Source organism: Zootoca vivipara, chromosome 5 (assembly GCF_963506605.1).
Source record: "Zootoca vivipara chromosome 5, rZooViv1.1, whole genome shotgun sequence".
Classification (NCBI taxonomy): Eukaryota; Metazoa; Chordata; class Lepidosauria; order Squamata; family Lacertidae; genus Zootoca; species Zootoca vivipara.
This window is the reverse complement of record NC_083280.1, coordinates 96937264-96958739: the sequence shown is the minus strand read 5'-3', so window position 1 is coordinate 96958739 and position 21476 is coordinate 96937264. Positions and strand designations below refer to the sequence as shown.

Genomic DNA, 21476 nt, shown 5'->3' with positions numbered 1-21476 from the left:
CCTGTTGAGGGCACAGTGCTATCACTTACTTTGAGGAATAAGCAAAGGTAGATGTTTTCCTTTGTCAGCACATGTATGGCCTTTTAAGTGTTAAGTGGAAGAGTCCTGTCAGGGTTTCGCATGCTGTCAGCTGCCTTATGTGATATTTTTCTGCCCACATAAGCTTGTTGATGTTATAAGAATTTTAAGGTCTTATATATATATATATATATAATAATATGGGACTCAGGTGGCGCTGTGGTTAAACCACTGAGCCTAGGGCTTGCTGATCAGAAGGTCTGCGGTTCGAATTCCTGTGACGGGGTGAGTTCCCGTTGCTTGGTCCCAGCTCCTGCCAACCTAGCAGTTCGAAAGCACGTCAAAATGCAAGTAGATAAATAGGAACCGCTACAGCGGGAAGGTAAACGGCGTTTCCATGTGCTGCTCTGGTTTGCCAGAAGCGGCTTTGTCATGCTGGCCACATGACCTGGAAGCTATACGCCGGCTCCCTCGGCCAATAATGCGAGATGAGCGCGCAACCCCAGAGTCGGTCACAACTGGACCTAATGGTCAGGGGCCCCTTTACCTTTACATATATAATAAAGGGATGTGGGTGGCGCTGTGGGTTGAACCACAGAGGCTAGGGCTTGCTGATCTGAAGGTCGGCAGTTCGAATCCCCGCCATTGCTCGGTCCCAGCTCCTGCCCACCTAGCAGTTCAAAAGCACATCAAAGTGCAAGTAGATAAATAGGTACGACGTTTCCGTTCACTGCTCTAGTTTCGCCAGAAATCATGCTGGCCACATGATCCAGAAGCTTTCTGCGGACAAGGATAAAGAGTCAGAGAGTGAAGAAGAAGAAGAAGATAACAATTTAAATAAGAAACCCGACCAAGACTAGATAAAATCTTTCTTCCTGATATTAGGAAGTAAAATGGCATTGAAGATACATTCCTGGAATGTGAATGGCTTGAATAATAAAGCTAAAAGGAATAAAATTGATCATATTTTGAAGAAGAAAAATTTGGATATAATTTGTCTCCAGGAAACACATGTGGCGAAAAAACATAGTTATATTCTTAGAAATAAAAGGTTGGGTAAAGAATTCATAAATTCGGCAGAAAATAAGAAGAGAGGAGTGGTTTTGTATATAAAGGACAAATTGGATCCGAAATTGATCTTTAAAGATGAAGAAGGAAGAGTGATAGCGGTCCAAATATCGACCCAAGGAGAAAAAATGTTGGTGGTGGGAATTTATGCACCGAATGAGAATAAAGCGGAATTTTACAAGAATTTGGAGGAAAGGTTGACAGAGTTCATGGATCAAAAGATAGTGCTTATGGGTGATTTCAACGGAGTGACAGTGCCAGAATTGGATAGGACAAAGAAAAGGAAGAATGAAGGTAAATTACCAAAATCTTTCTTTGAACTGGTAGAAAACCTGGGCCTAGTGGACATTTGGAGGTTGAAGCACCCTACGACTAAACAGTTTACGTTCTTCTCAGAACCAAACCAAAGTTCGGGAAGAATAGATTATATATGGATCTCCAAAGAACTAGTGCCCAGGGTGAGCAAAACAGAGATAATACCACGAACACTGTCAGATCACAACTCAATATTCATGGAACTGAAAAGCAAAGATCAAAATTCTTTTAGGTGGAGAATGAACGAAGAGCTTTTCGAAGACAAAGAGGTGGTGAAGAAAGCCAAGAATGTCCTGAAAGACTATTTTTACTGGAATTTATATAAGGACACTGGACTCGACATGGTATGGGATGCAAGCAAAGCAGTGATGAGAGGCTTTCTGATACAGCAAAACAGTTTCCTGAAACGAAAGAAAGAAAAGAAGAAGGAAGAAATTTTGAAATGTCTCATGGAAAACGAGAAAAACCTGATAGATAAACCAGAGAATCAACAAATTAAAAACAACATAAAGATGTTACAGACACAATTCTCTATGTTGATCAATCAGGAGATAGAGTGGAAAATAAAACAGATGAGACAAAAAAAATTCGAATTAGCTAATAAAACTAATTAGCTAATTAAGGAAACGTCAAAATCAAAATATAATAACCAAGATAAATATGGAGGGAAGAGTGACAGAGGAACCAAAGGAAATTAAGAAAGCCTTTCAAAAATTTTACAAAGAGTTGTATGGTAAAAAGAAAGAAGAGGAGAAGAAGATCAGTGATTACTTGGGAAATTTGGTCTGAAACAAATTCCTGAAGAGGAAAGAAAGAAACTTAATAACAGGATAACAGCACAAGAAGTACAACATGCAATAATGAGAATGAAACAAGGAAAAGCCCCAGGACCAGATGGACTTTCAGTGAAATACTATAAAGTTTTAAATGGACAGTTGGCACCGATTTTAGAAGAAGTGATGAATGATATTCTTGCAGGAGGAAAGATCCCAAATACATGGAAGGAAGCGTATATAACATTGATTCCAAAGCCAGGTGCGGATGGCTTAGAAGTCAGAAATTATAGACCAATTTCATTATTGAATAATGACTATAAGCTCTTTGCAGATATAATGTCTAAGAGGTTGAAAGAAGTCTTGAATGAAATAATACATAAGGATCAAGCTGGTTTTCTTCCTGGTAGACAGTTAAAGGACAATGTTAGACATATAATAGATGTAATAGAGTACCTGGAAACCAAGATAGATAAGCCAGCAGTATTAATGTTTGTGGATGCAGAGAAAGCATTTGATAATATATCTTGGCAGTTTATGAAGAGGAATTTGGAATCGATGGTTGGGAAAGATTCATTTTTGAATGGGATCGAGGCAATATATTCAGAACAAAAAGCAAGATTGATAATCAACAATACATTAACAGAATATTTTGATATCACAAAAGGAACTAGACAGGGATGTCCTTTATCTCCTTTATTATTCATCATGGTCCTGGAAGTGCTATTGAATAGATTAAGAGACCTTTCCGCTATCAGAGGAATCAAAGTCGGTGCAAAACAATTTAAAGTGAAAGCCTTCGCGGATGATTTGGTTCTAACATTCGAAAATCCCAAGGAAAGTGTTGCAGAAGCTATAGAAGAAATTGAGAAATTTGGCCAACTGGCAGGATTTAAATTAAATAGACAGAAAACAAAGGTTATGGCAATGAATATGACGAAAGAGGAAAAACAGGAGTTACAGCTAAAATATGGTTTCGACGTGGCAAAAAAAGTAAAATACCTCGGAATATGGATGACAGCAAAGAATATTAATCTATATAGTGACAATTATGAACCAGTATGGAGAGAAATAAAGAAAGACCTGGAAAGATGGACTAATATGAATATGTCATTCATAGGAAGAATAGCAGCAATAAAGATGAGTATATTACCTAAAATGTTATTCCTATTCCAAACTATACCTGTTGTGAAGGGTACAAGACAATTCCAAGAATGGCAGAAGACTTTGTCAAGATTTGTCTGGCAGGGGAAAAAGCCTAGAATAAAACATAAAATTTTGGTAGATAGAAAAGAAAGAGGCGGATTCTCTCTACCAGACTTGAGACTTTATTACGAAGCGTCTTGTATGTGTTGGATAAAAGAGTGGATAACTCTAAAGAATACGGACCTGCTAGATTTGGAAGGTTTTAATAATAGATTTGGATGGCATGCATATTTATGTTATGACAAAAAAAAGTCTCATACAGGGTTTACAAACCATGTGATAAGAAGATCTCTGTACGAGGTGTGGGAAAGAAATAAAATGCTGTTAGAGACTAAAAAACCATGGTGGGTTTCACCAGTAGAGGTATTAACAGTCAAAAAAGTAAATATGGAGGGGAGGTGGGCCACGTACGAGGAAATTTTTGACAAGGACTGAAAAAGGATGGAGATTAAAACCCTACGAAGAAATTAAAGGAGTTTTAACAGGATGGATACAAAAGGTCCAAATTCCAAATAGAAGTGCTAGAAGGCAAAACAAAGCTTCTGTCAAAAATGTATGATTTGTTGTTAGAGTGGTACACAAAAGATGAGTTGACAAAATAAGTGATGATTAAATGGGCAAAGGATTTGGGGCATAATATTGAATATGACGCGTGGTTGAAATTATGGAATCAAACTTTAAGATTTACAGCATGTACTGCTTTGAAAGAAAATGTATATAAGATGATGTATAGATGGTATTTAACACCAGTTAAATTAGCTAAAATGTATAGAATGAGTGATAAAACTTGCTGGAAATGTAAAGAGAGAGATGGTGAATTTTATTATATGTGGTGGACATGCGATAAGGTAAAAAGATTTTGGGAGATGCTTTATAATGAATTGAAAAAGATGTTTAGATATACTTTTCCAAAAAAACCGGAAGCATTTTTGTTAGGAATAATAGGAGGAGAGATTAGAAAAGAAGATCAAGTATTGTTTATGTATGCGACAACCGCGGCTACGACATTGTTAGCTCAAAAATGGAAATTACAGGAATTACCAACAATTGAGGAGTGGCAGACAAAAATGATGGACTATGCTGAACTTGCTAGGTTGACTTGCAAGATCCGCGACCAAGGTGAGACGAGGTTTCAAAAAGACTGGAGTAAATATGTGGACTATATGGAGAAAAACTGTAGATCTTTAAAAACACTTGCAGGATTGAAATAAATCCTACGAATTGACTAAAAAGGTCAAAAAGGAACTGCAAAAATGGAGTTAACAAGAAACCCGCAAGAAGGGAGGGGGGGAAGTTACAGCTCGGCAGAGCAAGATGTAAGATGAAAATATAAGATGTTTTGTATAAAAGATTGTTTTTTTTATTTTAATTTGATAAATTGGAAAATGGAATAAAATTTATTTTAAAAAAAACACAGAAGCTTTCTGCGGACAAACGCCGGCTCCCTCGGCCAATAAAGCGAGATGAGTGCCGCAACCCCAGAGTCATCCTAGACTGGACCTAATGGTCAGGGATCCCTTTACCTTTACCCTTTAAGCTTGTTGATGTTATAATAATTTTAAGGTCACACACATACACACACATAATAGATGTTCATAAATGTACCAAGCAAACACATACAAATATGTAAACCACATTTCTGAAACCCACAGAAAAGTCCTGAAACCATTTTCTCTCTTCCAAATTCCAAATTGACCTCAGATATTTCTCTGCAAGGTCAAAGGAAATGGGGAATCTCCCCGTTGTCTCTTTGCTCACAAATCCTGTCTCAAGGGCACATTTAAGATATGAATAGGGTGAACCTGTGACCTGGATTTAGGAATTGAATAACAAAAGAGTGGCCAGGATGCCCAGGTAATCCAAGCAAGTAACCTAGCAGACAGGAGGAAAAACAACACACTCAGATTTCTGTTGTAGTCCGCCCCTTCTCCGATGTATCTGGGGGGGTGGTGGTCTTGAGCTACAGGGTGGGCAATTTCAAAGTGTATATAAGGGCTTGCACACCTTTGTCCGGGGTCCTCCTCTCTCCTGCGTGTGGGGGGAGCACCCTGTTACAACAGCTTTAATAAAGATCAGGCTTATAGCTGCTTTGCTTTCGTATATCCTGCTCTGGTCTCTGTTCATTTCCTGACCGGTTTGAGCTGTAAAAGATACGCTCTCTCCAAAGGTCCAGTCCCTTGAAGGGACCCCTCATTGACTCTGGAATTTCATGGGAAATTCAATACAGTACAGAAATGCAAGTATCATTATTCGAGGAAGCCATAAATACCCAGTTTTAAAACTGATGTTTCTCTCTCTTTGCAAATATGCCATGGGTGGCCATACCTGAATCTGGAAGCTGGATATATTTCTCTAGCTAAAGATCAGTCGCTTCGGCTGGAAGCTAGAGTCTGCAAAGCGAGGGAGGATATGGATCTGTTGAATAGGCAAGGGCAGAAAGGTAGGCACCCAGTATTTATATCTGGCCTGGCCAATCCAGTGGCTTTACACTGTGTGCAGATGGTAGGAAATAATGTAACACACCTGTTCTCTACTGTCTGTGTACAGAGGGCTCCAGGTCTGACCATAAACTAAATGCATCTTTTTGTAGACATTCGCAAAATGAGCCTATCCCTGGGAATTCTGCCCTGGCATCATCCCTGTAGCAGAATAAAATTCATTGCCAGGTAATGCTTTGCCCTGCAGACAGTATTGATACCGTAGGAACTGGTGTGATTGCTATAAGTGCCATATGGGACTTTTGTACCCATTCACATAGCTAGGTGAGCTGCAGATAGATCAGGTTTACTTTTGTTGTTGTTTAGTCGTTTAGTCATGTCCGACTCTTCGTGACCCCATGGACCAGAGCACGCCAGGCACTCCTGTTTTGTACTGACTCCTGCAGTTTGGTCAAACTCATGTTCGTAGCTTCGAGAACACTGCCCAACCATCTCGTCCTCTGTCGTCCCCTTCTCCTAGTGCCCTCAATCTTTCCCAACATCAGGGTCTTTTCCAAGGATTCTTCTCTTCTCATGAGGTGGCCAAAGTATTGGAGCCTCAGCTTCAGGATCTGTCCTTCCAGTGAGCACTCAGGGCTGATTTCCTTAAGAATGGATGTTGTTGTTTAGTCGTTTAGTCGTGTCCGACTCTTCGTGACCCCATGGACCATAGCACGCCAGGCACTCCTGTCTTGCACTGCCTCCCGCAGTTTGGTCAAACTCATGTTCGTAGCTTCGAGAACACTGTCCAACCATCTTGTCCTCTGTCGTCCCCTTCTCCTAGTGCCCTCCATCTTTCCCAACATCAGGGTCTTTTCCAAGGATTCTTCTCTTCTCATGAGGTGGCCAAAGTATTGGAGCCTCAGCTTCACGATCTGTCCTTCCAGGGAGCACTCAGGGCTGATTTCCTTAAGAATGGATAGGTTTGATCTTCTTGCAGTCCATGGGACTCTTAAGAGTTTCCTCCAGCACCATAATTCAAAAGCATCAATTCTTTGGCGATCAGCCTTCTTTATGGTCCAGCTCTCACTTCCATACATCACTACTGGGGAAACCATAGCTTTAACTATACAGACCTTTACTAGGGGTTTCTGTTCCAAATCAAAAGGTCATTTGTGGGTGGTTTGTTTCATAGCCCCACTTCCATTGGCCAAGATTTTATGCACACACAGATTCTTGGGTGTGCTCAGGAGGACTTGTGATCTTGAAGAGCAGACCCCCCCCCCAGTGCCATATTGTAATCTGTTGCTTGAAAGTTTCTTTGGTTTCAGATTTACCCCCACAGCGTAGGAAACTAGAATTAAAGAAACCTGAACCACCTCCCCCAGTCCTGACTGGATGTGACTATCGGGCAGCTCTTCAGATTCCCCTGGCCAGATTCTTGTGTTTTACATGTAGTGAATGCTGTTCTTACTATGTATGAGAGCTAATGGCCTGGTTAATCTGTAATGGCATCCTTCTTTGTGAATCACACTTCTGGTTTACGAACTTAATCCGTTCCGGAAGTCTGTTCTTAAACCAAAGCGTTCTTTCCCATAGCATCGGGGGACTCAGTTTACAAATGGAACACACTCAACAGGAATCGGAACATGTCCTTATTCCAATGCAAAGTTCACAAACCAAAACACCTACTTCCAGGTTTGCAGCATTCTTAATCCAAGTTGTTCATAAACTGAGCTGTTCTTAAACCAAGGTACCACTGTATGCTCCTCGAGTGCACAGCCAGTAGAAACACATGTCTCCCTTGACAATAAACCACAGTTCGAAAGTTGAGAGAAGCTTGTTTCCTAACAGACCATCCAGTTTCTCAGCCAGTGGTTTTGCCAAGGCAAGGGTTTGGGGAAGTGAAGTGGGGTGGGGGGTTGAAGCAATACAATAACCTGTGTGCTCGACAGGAACTTTGAGCATCCTGCAAACCTCTCAGCAAGCAAAGCTAGCAAGATTGAAATTATGAGGTTACAGGGCAAAAGTTATATGGCAAAAAAAATCCACAAAGGGGTATAAATCCAGGACCACATTCCTACAGGGTCTAATTCTTCCAGGGTCTATTGTCATTGCATTTTTTATTCTCTCGTCAGGTTTTCAATCATTGCAAGCTGCAGTTTTACCTCTGCAAACATTGCAGGTTGCTTCTTTCTCAGTAAAGTCTGCAGCGTGTGTGACTATTTTTAAATATGCCTTTGTGGTAACTAACTTGGCAACTTTCCATGGTTCTTTCATGTGTTATGAAAGTGTTCATAGTGTTTGCACCTGTGTGAAAGTCAGCAGAGATGGAAAGATAACACGGGGGAAGGTGAACAGATCCTCTGCAAAGATAAGAGTGTGCTTGCTCATCTTTTCCATGCCCATAGCTGGGTTTTTCACATGCGAGCATTTATACTTGTTAATTAAGGTAGCTAGATGCATTAATTAAGGTAGCTCCCGTTGCTCGCTCCCTGCTCCTGCCAACCTAGGAGTTCGAAAGCACATCAAAGTGCAAGTGGGTAAATAGGTATCGCTCTGGCGGGAAGGTAAACACCGTTTCTGTGTGCTGCTCTGGTTCACCAGAAGCGGCTTAGTCATGCTGGCCACATGACCTGGAAGCTGTACGCCGGCTCCCTCGGCCAATAGAGCGAGATGAGCGCCGCAACCCCAGAGTCGTCCGCAACTGGACCTAATGGTCAGGGGTCCCTTTACCTTTACCTAGATGCATTTTAAGGACGCAGGTGGCACTGTGGTCTAAACCACCGAGCCTAGGGCTTGCTGATCAGAAGGTCGGCAGTTCAAATCCCCGCGATGGGGTAAGCTCCCGTTGTTCGATCCCAGCTCCTGCAGTTCGAAAGCATGTCAAAGTGCAAGTAGATAAATAAGTACCGCTCCAGCAGGAAGGTAAATGGCATTTCCGTGCGCTGCTCTGGTTTGCCAGAAGCGGCTTAGTCATGCTGGCCACATGACCCAGAAGCTGTCTGCGGACAAACGCCGGCTCCCTCGGCCTATAGAGCGAGATGAGCACTGCAACCCCAGAGTTGTTTGCGACTGGACCTGACGGTCAGGGGTAACTTTACCTTTACCTAGATGTGTTTTAGTTTATGGGCTTGCTCTTAATTTGCCTCTTTATTGTGAAAAATCATGGGAAAGTCCAAGTGACGTGGAGGGTGGAGAGATCATAGAAATTTTGCGCCATCTGCTCCATAGACTAAGTGTGCCACTGTTCTGCTAATGGCAGTCTTGTGGAGATGATGCTCTACTAGATTGAATTCAAGACCCCTTGCCTATAGTGGGAGGAGAGTGGCTGTGAGGAAAGCATCTTCTTCAAGGCCATTTCCTCCTCTCTGCAGTTCCTGAAAAGGAGAGGGTGTCCTTTGCAGCTAACCTGGGAAAGTTTCTGTCCCACATTAATGCCAGAGTAAAACCCTTGGGATTTCTAGAGCTGTGCTCCGGATTGAGCCATTGTAGTTAATGGACCTAAGTTACTTATGCCCATTGTTTTCAGTAGGTCTGCTTTGAGCAGGACCAAGACTAGATGCAACCACTGATTTCTGCCCTGGGGACAGAGAGTCTGTTGGTGGGTCTACTTTTGAATATCACTTCGTTGGATCAAAATTGAATGTAGCTGAACCTAGCAGGGCTTGTATTTTGTGCCAAATTTAACCATCACAGATGTAAGCCATGCTGGCAAAGGAAGAATCAAGAATGCGCTTTAATGCTCCCGGTTGTTCCTTTGCAGCTGTTACTTTACCTGCCTCACACCTGGTGTCATATAGGTAGTCCTTGGGGGGGGGGGACTGGAACTGCTGGCTGGTCTAATTTGAGCCACAGGCCAGAGATTCCTCAACTGTGAGTTGAAGCTGGTAGACCTAGTTTTCAGGTACATTTGGAAATGTTTGTTGTGTCTTTCCTGTGGCCTTGGGCACATTCTCTCACCCTCAGCCTCACTGCTGCAATGGGTGGATAAGAACTCAAACCTACCTTACAGGATGGCTATATGATCCCTCGGATAATGTATAGGAAGTGCTTTGAGCGCTCAAAAATACAGTAATGCAAATGCTGCTGGTGGTGGTGTTAACATCAGAATGCTTTACCCAGGGAAGGCTACCTGGCACCAGCTTGTTACATGCTTTTGGCACCAGGTCAAGACATACCTTTTCTTCCAGCCTTTTGACTGATTGTGATAACACTTGGAGCGGGTGCGGGGATCTGGATGTGTGTCTTTGGGAGGAGGGAGGTATTGTTTATTATTTAACTTTATGGTTGCTTTTCAATTTTGCTTGTAAGTTGCCTAGAAATGCTTTGTATTTGGCAACATATACCGGTAAGTAATAATAACAGTATCTTACAGAGTGAAAGAAGGGACCCAGGTGGCGCTGTGGTTAAACCACTGAGCCTAGGGCTTGCTGATCAGAAGGTCGGCGGTTCGAATCCCTGTGACGGGGTGAGCTCCCGTTGCTTGGTCCCAGCTCCTGCCAACCTAGCAGTTCGAAAGCACCTCAAAATGCAAGTAGATAAATAGGAACCGCTACAGCGGGAAGGTAAACGGCGTTTCCATGTGCTGCTCTGGTTTGCCAGAAGCGGCTTTGTCATGCTGGCCACATGACCTGGAAGCTGTACGCCGGCTCCCTTGGCCAATAATGCGAGATGAGCGCGCAACCCCAGAGTCAGTCACGACTGGACCTAATGGTCAGGGGTCCCTTTACCTGACAGAGTGAAAGAGGACAGATCACTGTCCCAAGGAGCTTGCAATCTAAAATTCATTACAAGAGAAACTATAGCGGAAGGGAGCTTAGTAGAGGTAGGGGTAAACAGGCAAGCTTGGCAATTGTGTTGGTTGCAGGTACATAGACTTGGTTATGGGCTGTGTTACAGATCAGGGTTCACAAAGAAGGTAGTTGGGCAAAGGCTCAAAGGTATGTCATTAGCAAGTGAATTTTCTGCAGTGTAACATGTGACATCTTCTCTTGCAGAGCTACATTGCTTCATGCAACGTCTTTAGACTCCCAGAAATCTCCTGCTGTGACATGGATATAGTGAACTACTACATTTTTTGACCGCTTCAATTCAGTCCCCTGCTCTGAACCCTTCAGCAGGTAAGCTGTTTCTTAAAGTTCTGACGCAGTTTATTCAGATGTGATGCTCCTGACAGGAGCTTTGTATTTGTGCCGGGACAGCCCAACTCCGTAAGCAGCAGAATTCTGTCTTGGGGGGCTCCAGGAAAATGACAATCCTCTCGGGGACACCATTTTCCACCTGCCCCCAAACCTTTGGACGGGATGGCCTGAAGTGTGCAAGCAGCTTCTTGCAAGCACATAAATGGAATGAATTGATCTATTTACGCTCTTTCTGCCTTTGTATTCTACCCAATAACAACATGTTATCCGGGTGGCTTACAGGAAATGACAAATTCATTCCCAATAAAATAAAAGCAATCGTCCTAAAACCTTAAGGGCAGCATAAAGCCAGCGACAGAGGGAAAGTCTGGAAGAGGAGCTGCAGCCAGGAGAAAATAGAATGGCACAATGCATTGTTGCCTCCAGCAGCAGAATATCAAGAGCCCAGCCTGCATGGCTGAAAGGATGTAGCTTGACTTTCAAAAATGCCTCAGCTCCTGCTTTTGAGCTGGCAGGACACACCTGCACACACAGCTCGTGACTCACCATGCTGAGCAGATAGTAAATCTGTTTGGGCTCCTTTCCTGGACCTGCATATGTGGGGCCGGAATGTGTGTTCTGGCAGGGCATGGTACTATATGTCACCAGTGGGCTGTATCCGTCTTGATGGGTCACGAGTTGGCCAGACCTGCATTAGGGAATGGCAGAATGAACACTTTTCTGTGGTTTGTTGCCCCTACATCTCTGCCTCAGACCTGACCTCTATACCCGCGGGTATAGGGCAGTATGCAAATTACAACAACAACAACAATCACTGATGTAACCATTTACTACTGTTATAAATGGAGGTATGCAAAACAATAAAAAAATAAAGAATAAAATGTCAGATAATTTTCTTTTTTGCCCTGCCCCATTCTACAGATTCTCTAAAAATTCTGCACCGAGTGGTTTTCTTTCTTTCTTTCTTTTTGCTGGCTACCCCACTATACTACCCCAACATGATTTGGGCTGTTGTGGGTCATGCATCTTGGCCGGATGCTGACGTGGTGGTTTCTGCTTCTGCTGCTAAACTCTTACTCCCCCCCCAAAAAAACTGTTGGAAAATTTATTCTCCACCCCTCTCACCCTAAATTCCCTGAGAATATTAATCAAAGTAACACCTTCAATTTCACTACAAAAATAGTAGGATAGATAATTTGGGGAGACTATTTTCCTCTCACCTCTAGCATGAACCAGTGGAGCACAACTAAGTTTTTTTTTTTTAAGCAGAATAGAGGATGCTTTGGATAACAAATACATTACTTTACAATTTAAGAAAATATTCTCTTGTTGCCCGAGGGACTTTGGTTCCTGAAACCAGCTCCAAATTTATCATAGTTTTCATGAACAGTGTTGTTTTCAAGAGTTTCTTGGTGTTCAACTGCTTCATGATGTAACTTCCCAAAATGTGTGTATGTGTGCATGTCTATGCCTTGAGCAGAGTGTGACACAGAATTATGTGTAGTGATCCTAGACTCTATTTTCTGTTCCATTTCTAAAGTGTGGCACTCAAAGGGCGGAATTCATTGTCACACTATTACAATTGTTCCATCAGTGCATGCATTTTAGCTTGCCAGGTGATTGTCGGGGTATAAATAATAACAACTATTATTATTATAAGAGAGTTTCACTTGCCATTACTGATATTTTAATTAAGAAATCCCTGTAAGTTTCCAACGGTTGCCCAGACCCTAGCTGGGAAACTTCTAAGCAAAAGTGGCATTCTCACAGTAAGAGATAAATGGCCTTGACTTACTAAGAGTTCCAAGGCTGCATTGACAAAATACACAGATTATTATGCCACTTTAACAGCCATGGTTTCCCTCAAATAACTCTGGGAACTGTAGTTGGTTATGGCTGCTGAAAGTTGTTAGGAGTTCCATAGGAAGAGAGATTGATTGTTAAACCCCTCTGGGAGTTGTAGCTCTGTGATGTTTGGTGTGGATGCAGCCTAAATCCCAAGGGTATGGACAGTGGGAGACAAGGCTTTCAAGGGCACAAGGGGCAGCGTCTTTGACCCTGCTCTCTGGATAATACTGAAATGGTTGTCCTCTAGAAAATACATGCATACAGATTGCTATTTTCCCTTCTTAGATAAACACAAGCAAGAACCCCAGTTCCTTGTCTCTTTTGTGTGTTTTAAAAAGAAGGGCACCAATTTACACCTGTGTTCTTTCCACAACCGATATGCGCGTCAATGCCATTTTGTTTCTCCCCCTCCATCCCATACTTTGCTGCAACACAGTGCAGAAAGATAGAGTTGCCTGGTTACCTAGGCGATGTGAGACTTCTCTCTCTTCTGCACTGCTTCCTTTTTGCCATCTGCAGAGCGGGTGGGGAGTTAACTGGGATTTCTTGCCAACCTATCCGATTCCCCCCCCCCCCCTTGTCTGGCTTTCACAACAGGAAGCATTACATTTGTTAATGTTTCACTAGGCTCAGGAGCAAGAGAAACGGGAGATGTTTGGAGTGTGGCTCTGGGAACCAGAGGACTCGCGAACACTCTTGCTGCATTTCAGCCAGACATTGGGTGGGCAGCCTGGGGTGGGGGGAAAGAAGAGGGTTTTGTGGGAGAAGCCTGTGCACTAGGACGGGGGCAGGGAGCCATGAGGGAGGGGAGGAAGAGACATAAGGTGGAAGGCCAGACTGGAAGTCCTGTCCCTGACGTTGTTGTTAGCCCCTGTCCGTCTCAGAAAACAATGGAGTGTGCCTCCAGGGGTGAAGCTGAATGGCTGTGTTAGCAACACCAAAGTGACCTCCCCGGGGCACAAGCCTGGGCAGTGTGAATGGAGGTCCTGGGCTGCCCAGACGACAAGACACCCCCACACACACACACTTGGCCTTGCTGATGTGGTTCAAAGGAAAGCAGAGCAAGACGTTTGGCACCAGCTTAGAATAATAGAATCCTAGAGTTGGAAGAGACCACAAGGGCCATCCAGTCCAACTCCCTGCCAAGCAGGAAACACAATCAAAGCATTCTTGGCATATGCCTGTCAAGCCTCTGCTTAAAGACCTCCAAAGAAGGAGACTCCACCACACTCCTTGGTAGCAAATTCCACTGCCGAACAGCTCTTACTGTCAGGAAGTTCTTCCTAATGTTTAGGTGGAATCTTCTTTCTTGAAGTTTGAATCCATTGCTCCGTGTCCGCTTCTCTGGAGCAGCAGAAAACAATCTTTCTCCCTCCATATGACATCCTTTCATATATTTGAACATGGCTATCATATCACCCCTTAACCTTCTCTTCTCCAGGCTAAACATATCCAGCTCCCTAAGCCGTTCCTCATAAGGCATCATTTCCAGGCCTCTGACCATTTTGGTTGCCCTCCTCTGGACACGTTCCAGCTTGTCAGTATCCTTCTTGAACTGTGGTGCCCAGAACTGGACACAGTACTCCAGGTGAGGTCTGACCAGAGCAGAATACAGTGGTACTATTACTTCCCTAGATCTAGATGCTATACTCCTATTGATGCAGCCCAGAATTGCATTGGCTTTTTTAGCTGCTGTATCACACTGCTGACTCATGTCAAGTTTGTGGTCTACCAAGACTCCTAGATCCTTTTCACATGTACTGCTCTCAAGCCAGGTGTCTCCCATGCTTGGTGGCAGGAGTTGCTGGGATTTGTGTCGAGTTTACTCCTTAGCCTTTTCTTCTCCCAAAGATGTCCCACAAGGTAGTGGGTACGGATTTCCTCTCGGGGTTTACTCCTGAAGCCTTTCTCTCATGAATGAGTATAGCCACAAGGTAGCAGAGGTTTAGGATTAGTTTTCCTTCTTCTAGATGGGCTACCTTCCCAGGTGGATGAGGCCCATCTGCCCCTCACTTCTCTCTAAAGCACACGCAGAAACCACCCTCTTTACCGTTCGACCCACTTTTGTCTCATCCGCTCAATTCGCTGGAGCCTGTCTTTGCATGCAGGGGAAGCCCCTAACACACTAAGGGTTTGAGACCGACCTGCAGCCCTGAAGGGTCTTTGGCGTATTGCACACTCTGGTTTAGGCCAGGCTTAGTTGGGTATGGAACTCTGGGTTGCAGTAACGGCAACAGCAGGTGGGTGGTCAGGTCTAGGTAGGTTGTACATGGCTCAGTGTTAGAAAATATGGTGAGAGTTGCTTTGCAGCTCTGTTGGGCTCCTATGTCTTTTTAAAAAATATATATTTTTATTTTGCATTAGTGTAGAGACAAACAAAAACAAGGGGGGAAATCAAGAAAAAAAGAAAAGTAACATACAGTACATAAAATATAATAATAATAATAATAATAATAATAATAATAATAATAATAATAATTTATTATTTATACCCCGCCCATCTGGCTGGGTTTCCCCAGCCACTCTGGGCGGCTTCCAACCGAATATTAAAACAGTACAGCATTAAACATTAAAAACTTCTCTGAACAGGGCCGCCTTCAGTTGTCTTCTAAAGGTAAAATAGTTACTTATTGCCTTAACATCTGCTGGGTGGGTGTTCCACAGGACGGGTGCCACTACCGAGAAGGCCCTCTGTCTGGTTCCCTATAACCTCACTTCTCGCAATGAGGGAACTGCCAGAAGGCCCTCGGTGCTGGATCTCAGTGTCCGGTCTGAATGGTGGGGGTGGAGACGCTCCTTCAGGTATACAGGACCGAGGCCGTTTAGGGCTTTAAAGGTCAGTACCAACACTTTGAATTGTGCTCGGAAACGTACTGGGAGCCAGTGTAGATCTCTCAGGACCGGTGTTATGTGGTCCCGGCGGCCACTCCCAGTCACCAGTCTAGCTGCCGTATTCTGGGTTAATTGCAGTTTCCAGGTCACCTTCAAAGGTAGCCCCACGTAGAGCGCATTGCAGTAGTCCAAGCGGGAGATAACCAGAGCATGCACCACTCTGGCAAGACAGTCCGTGGGCAGGTAGGGATAAACAGCTGCCCTGGACACAGAATTGACCTGCGCCTCCATGGACAGCTGTGAGTCCAAAATGACTCCTAGGCTGCGCACCTGGTCCTTCAGGGGCACAGTTACCCCATTCAAGACCAGGGAGTCCTCCACACCTGCCTGCCTCCTGTGCCCCCAAAATAGTACTTCTGTCTTGTCAGGGTTCAAGAGAGAGAGAGAGAGAGAAAAAACACAATAAAGACAAAAATACATTTATACAGCTCCTTTTTTTTACATTTTGCCAATATAAACTGATACTCTGCATGAGTATGGAGATCCTTGGGGTGGTCACCTTCTCTCGGCTGCATCAACATCAGCGGCAGACTTGGTGGTGACATGAGAGGCGGGCTTTTTTTTGGCTGCACCCATATTATAGAATTGTCTCCTTCTTTGCTATCATCCTACCAGCAGGAAATACCTTCTAATTCAGACAGGTCTTGGAAGATTGTGAGTTGAGGTCATCTGTATTGGATGCCACGAGCCATCTAAGATGAAGATCTTCTGCCCCAAGAAACAGGACTTAGTCAATGGTGACACACCCATTAGGGAATTTCCTCAAGAGAGGTTCCAACAGGCCTTTCTGCATTCTTAGTAGTGGGTTTTCTTTTCTAAACCGTAGCTTTTTTCCTGTGATGCTGCAGCATGAAAATTGTGTTTATGGTTGCTTTTATTTTAAGCTTCTTTGAGGACGAGTTAAGAGACCTATAAATTTACATAAAAAGTGGGTGGGTGTCCAAAATTTATACTGCTTAATATGAAAAATAATAATAATATTATTGATAAAAACAAATATTTAAAATATTCAAAAGGTGATTAAAATCAACAGTAGCTAGCAAGAAATAAAACATGTAAACTCCATATGGCTGCATAGGCTTGCCGAAACAAAACTGTTTTATGCAGGCAGTGGAGTTTCCTGCCTGATGTCAATAAGCAGTGAGTTCCAAAGTGCAGATGCCGCGAGATTAAAATATTGACTTCCTACAAGGATTGAATGAATATTATGTGGCACCTGTAAGTGTGCCAGTTTTTGCATTGCCGAGGGTTGGACTACATGACCAGTGGAGCCTAACTCTGTGATTCCATGTTTCTGTTAAAGTGGTCATGTCTGAGGTAAGGCAATCGCTCAAGTAAACTGGTTGTTTTATATACACCTTCAGCTTGGCCTGTTATCAAATGGGCATCCAGTTCAGATCTCTTGAGTAGAAGAGGTGTTATATGATGACAGGGTCTCATTCTGCCCTAGCGGGAGTCCTTGCACTGCCTTCTGCTGACACATCACATTAGTTGAATCTGGCCCAGAAGACTCATACACTCAGTACAGTGGAACCTCGGTTTACGAACACCTCGGTTTATGAATTTTCAGTTTACGAACGCCGCGGACCCATCTGGAACGGATTAATCCACTTTCCATTACTTTCAATGGGAAAGTTCGCTTCAGTTTATGAACGCTTCAGTTTATGAACAGACTTCCGGAACCAATTACACCCATGCTTCAGGTTAAGTACGCTTCAGGCTGAGTACTCCGCGGACCTGTCTGGAACGGATTAATCCACTTTCCATTACTTTCAATAGGAAAGTTTGCTTCAGTTTATGAATGCTTCAGTTTAAGTACTCCGCGGACCGTCTGGAACAGATTAATCCACTTTCCATTACTTTCAATGGGAAAGTTCGCTTCAGTTTATGAACGCTTCAGTTTATGAACAGACTTCCGGAACCAATTGTGTTCATAAACCGAAATACCACTGTATACACTTGAGATACATCAAAATGTACTCTTAATTTTCTCGGTGCTGAGAGCCTATAACAATTCATGTGTATATAATTTCTCATGTTGAAATGTGTCCGTTTTTCAGTGGATCTCAGTCGCTTCAAAGCCATCCCTCCAGTAGAGGGAGGCATTTTCCACAAGAAAACCTTAAACCTGATATCTGGAGATCGTTAGCATAAGAACACAAGAGCCTGCTGGATCAGGCCCATGGCCCATCTAGTCCAGCATCCTGTGCTCAGGGGGGCTGACCAGACCAGCAAGCAGGATCTGAGCACAAGAGCAGCACTCTCCCCCTCCTGTGGTTTCCAGCCATGGGGATTCAGAAGCATGGCTGCCTCAAACTCTGGCTGGTAGCCAGCCATAGCCTATCCTCTAAGAATTGGTCTCCTCTTCCTTTAAAGCCATAAGTGTACATGCAGTCCAGATTGCTCATACTTGAAAACAAAGTTAGGAGACATTTTTCCTGGAAGCAAAAGGACAGGATGTGCCAAGAATGGCATGTCCTTTTCAAGTGTGTGTAGGTGTTAGTGTTACCACATAGCAACTGAGGTCTTGCATAGGAGGTTGCTGAAAACGAGATAACAGGAAGCTCAAAGAATAAAAAGGTAGCTTCAGGTGTGACTGCTTTTTACCACCATCCCATATTCTGCAAACGTTAAATGTAAATGTAATATTAGTGGTTGACGTCCTGTTTGCTGCCACAATTGGGACCATGCCCTGACCCTCCATCCAGCAGAAAAGCGTGGAGAGGGAAGAGGCAACTCTCGCTGATTCCCCTTTCCTCCTCTCTCCCAAAGGGAGGTAGGGAAGCAGATCCCCTCTCTGTAGACCCTGTATAACCACCACAGGGTACCGGTATATCTTGGCTTTCCTGTGAGGGTAAACGTAGATCCTTGAAGACTCAGGCAGGAGCTGAACCAATAAAGAAAGATTTAGTTTACAGAACAAAGTTGATAAAACAAAGGATGTGTCAGGAAATCATGTTCTTTCAGAAAATAGTTAACTTATTAATAATTAGACTTAATCCGGTGGATGATACAGGCTTCTAAACAAGGTAATAAATGTACAGCTTCTTTTAAATGTCAGCTGCGTTAATTCAGTTATTACTCCTCAGTTAGATGTTACAGGTTTCTAGACTAGATGGTAAATGCTCAGTTTATTTCCACTTATTTCACTTCAGTTCCTAAACTTAGTTGTTGTGAAGGTGTTACAGCTGAATACTTTGGTTCTTAAACAAGGAGGTGGTACTTTCTGTCCGTTTCCCAGCCTTTGATCAGTCATACTCCTGAGATACTCTGGCAGTACAGTGGTGCCTCGCTAGACGAAATTAATTCGTTCCACGGGTCTTTTCTTATAGCGAAAAATTCGTCTAGCGAATCCCATAGGAATGCATTGAATTTTTTTGAATTTTTTTTTTTGCCCATAGGAATGCATTAATTGAATTTCAATGCATTCCTATGGGAAACCGCGATTCGCTAGACAATTTTTTCGTAAAACGCATTCGTCTAGCGAGGTAACCTCCGCTTGAAAAATCCTTTCGTTAAGCGGAAATTTTGTTAAGCAGGGCATTCGTTAAGCGAGGCACCACTGTATAAGAGACCCAGGGGATCCCCACGCACCCCTTTTGCCTGGTTTGGGAGTCTTCTCTTTCTGGAAGATCTCTCCCCTCCTGACTGCAAGGAGACCCAAGGAGACTTTTTATCCTCACAGCTTCTCCTCCTCCTGCCTCAAACTCAGCCCTCCGGTTAACTCCTGTCTGAATGCTCTCCTAAGACACTCTGCACCGTCTTCCTATCTAAGCTCAGAGACTCCTTTCTCTAGCTGTAGATATTTTTACACAGAGAGACCAAGACCAGCTTTCTTTCTCTCCCTCCTGCTCTCTCTTAAACCATCTCCCTCTCTGAATCCTCTCTCAGAAGCGGCTCCTTTTATTCCGGCAGGCTGCCTTTATAGCCTATCTTTATTTTGCGGTGTGGATACTTGTTTGTGTGGTTTTTTTAAAATCTAGACAGTTAAGAGGAAGAAACTTGAGTTATAGAATAGGGCTGTGGGAAAGTGAAGTTCTGCACAACCCACAGCTCTGATTTCCCAGGCATTAGCAGGCACCGCACCATATATAAGCATAGGAGAGAGTTCTGTGATTCTCCGGCTGATCCTTCAAGGTCGCCCTGTTCAGAGAGCCAATTAACATTCTGCAAGGTAGGCAACCTAAGGAACAATTTACACAGCGCAGAGGTGAGCAGGGAGTTTCAACTGTTTCATTATCAGTTGTTATTTGATGAACTTTCCCTGATCTTATACATCAGTTTCAAAGTACAGTATCTGCAGAGTTTCTGACGTGTTAAATCATCTTCCTTATCGCCATCCCTTCTAATAGCAAACTTGGTGGTCCTGTGTCTGCCATCAAGGCAGTGAAACGGGACCAGACTAGGCCGGGATTTCTGCATACTTGGCAGAAAGCGATAATGCAAAAAACCGAAAGCTCAACGAGAGCCAAGCACGCACATTTCCCTCCCTGTGAGGTGGAGTCTTGAAGGTGCCCAGCGGGCAGGAGAAAGATGGAGAAGGATGACTGCTTAGCGCCTGAGGTATGCAGAAACATCAAACGTTGACAAATCAAAGTGGGCCACCCCACCCCACCCCCAAAGAACCCAGGAAGAACTGAGCCTGCTCAGCTGCCTTGGGGTGTTGTGTCAGTTGGAGAAGAAAAACAGAAAATGAGGGGAAGGTGGGGATTCACCTCCTTAAGCCCCTCACTGCTTCTTGATGTCATGGAAGGGCACTGGAGGTCACGTGAGCGCTGCCACCCCTCCCCCATGTCTTTACAGCCCAGGAAGTGTGTCCTCCAGCAAACCTCAAGTTGAACTGGAATGTCTCTTGTTCTTCTTTCTGTCCAGAAGGGCCCAGTTACGCTGATGATCTGCAGCTCTGTTTCTCCATAACATCTGCATTGGAAGTGGCCTGGAGCCATGCCTGAATTCAATGGCAGACAAAGATGAATCCAGGAGTAGCCCCAAGAGATGTCACCGCTCCTTTAGAGGGATAGCTCTGTCCAGAACAGGCACAGGGACCATCTACCCACAGCACCCGTTCTGTGTCCAGGGCAGCTGTCTATCAGCTCCATCTGGTACGCAGGCTGAGACCCTACCTGCCTGCAGACTGTCTAGCCAGAGTGGTGCATGCTCTAGTTATCTCTCGCTTTGACTACTGCAATGCGCTCTACGTGGGGCTACCTTTGAAGGTGACTCGGAAACTACAACTAATCCAGAATGCGGCAGCTAGACTGGTGACTGGGAGCGGCCGCCAAGACCACATAACACCGGTCTTGAAAGATCTACATTGGCTGCCAGTACATTTCCGAGCACAATTCAAAGTGTTGGTGCTGACCTTTAAAGCCCTAAATGGCCTCGGTCCAGTATACCTCCATCATTCTGCCCGGACACTGAGGTCCAGCGCCGAGGGCCTTCTGGCAGTTCCCTCGTTGTGAGAAGCCAAGTTGCAGGGAACTAGGCAGAGGGCCTTCTCGGTGGTGGCGCCTGCCTTGTGGAACGCCCTCCCAACAGATGTCAAAAAGGAAAACAGCTACCAGACTTTTAGAAGACATCTGAAGGCAGCCCTGTTCAGGGAGGCTTTTAATGTTTAATAGATCACTGTGTTTTATTTTCTGTTGGAAGCCACCCAGAGTGGCTGGGGAAACCTAGCCAGATGGGCGGGGTATATTATTATTATTATTATTATTATTATTATTATTATTATTATTATTATATCTTACCAAGATCCAGATTCATTTTATTCGCCTTCCTCTAAGCATCCCGTCCAG

General features: G+C 43.9%; 1 protein-coding gene across 6 annotated transcripts in view; it reads left to right on the top strand.

Annotated features, from left to right (window-relative positions):
- Window positions 1-21476, top strand: part of PRR5 (proline rich 5) — a 77772-nt gene that overhangs the window by 15654 nt on the left and 40642 nt on the right. For 3 of the 6 annotated variants that reach the window (XR_009557661.1, XR_009557660.1, XR_009557662.1), the window contains exons 1-2: window positions 508-5820; window positions 10798-10920. The gene's annotated coding sequence lies outside the window, so the exon portion shown is untranslated. Of the gene's footprint in view, window positions 1-507; window positions 5821-10499; window positions 10921-21476 lie in introns of those variants that run through there. The other 3 variants (XM_060275174.1, XM_060275172.1, XM_060275175.1) reach the window with 2 other exon arrangements.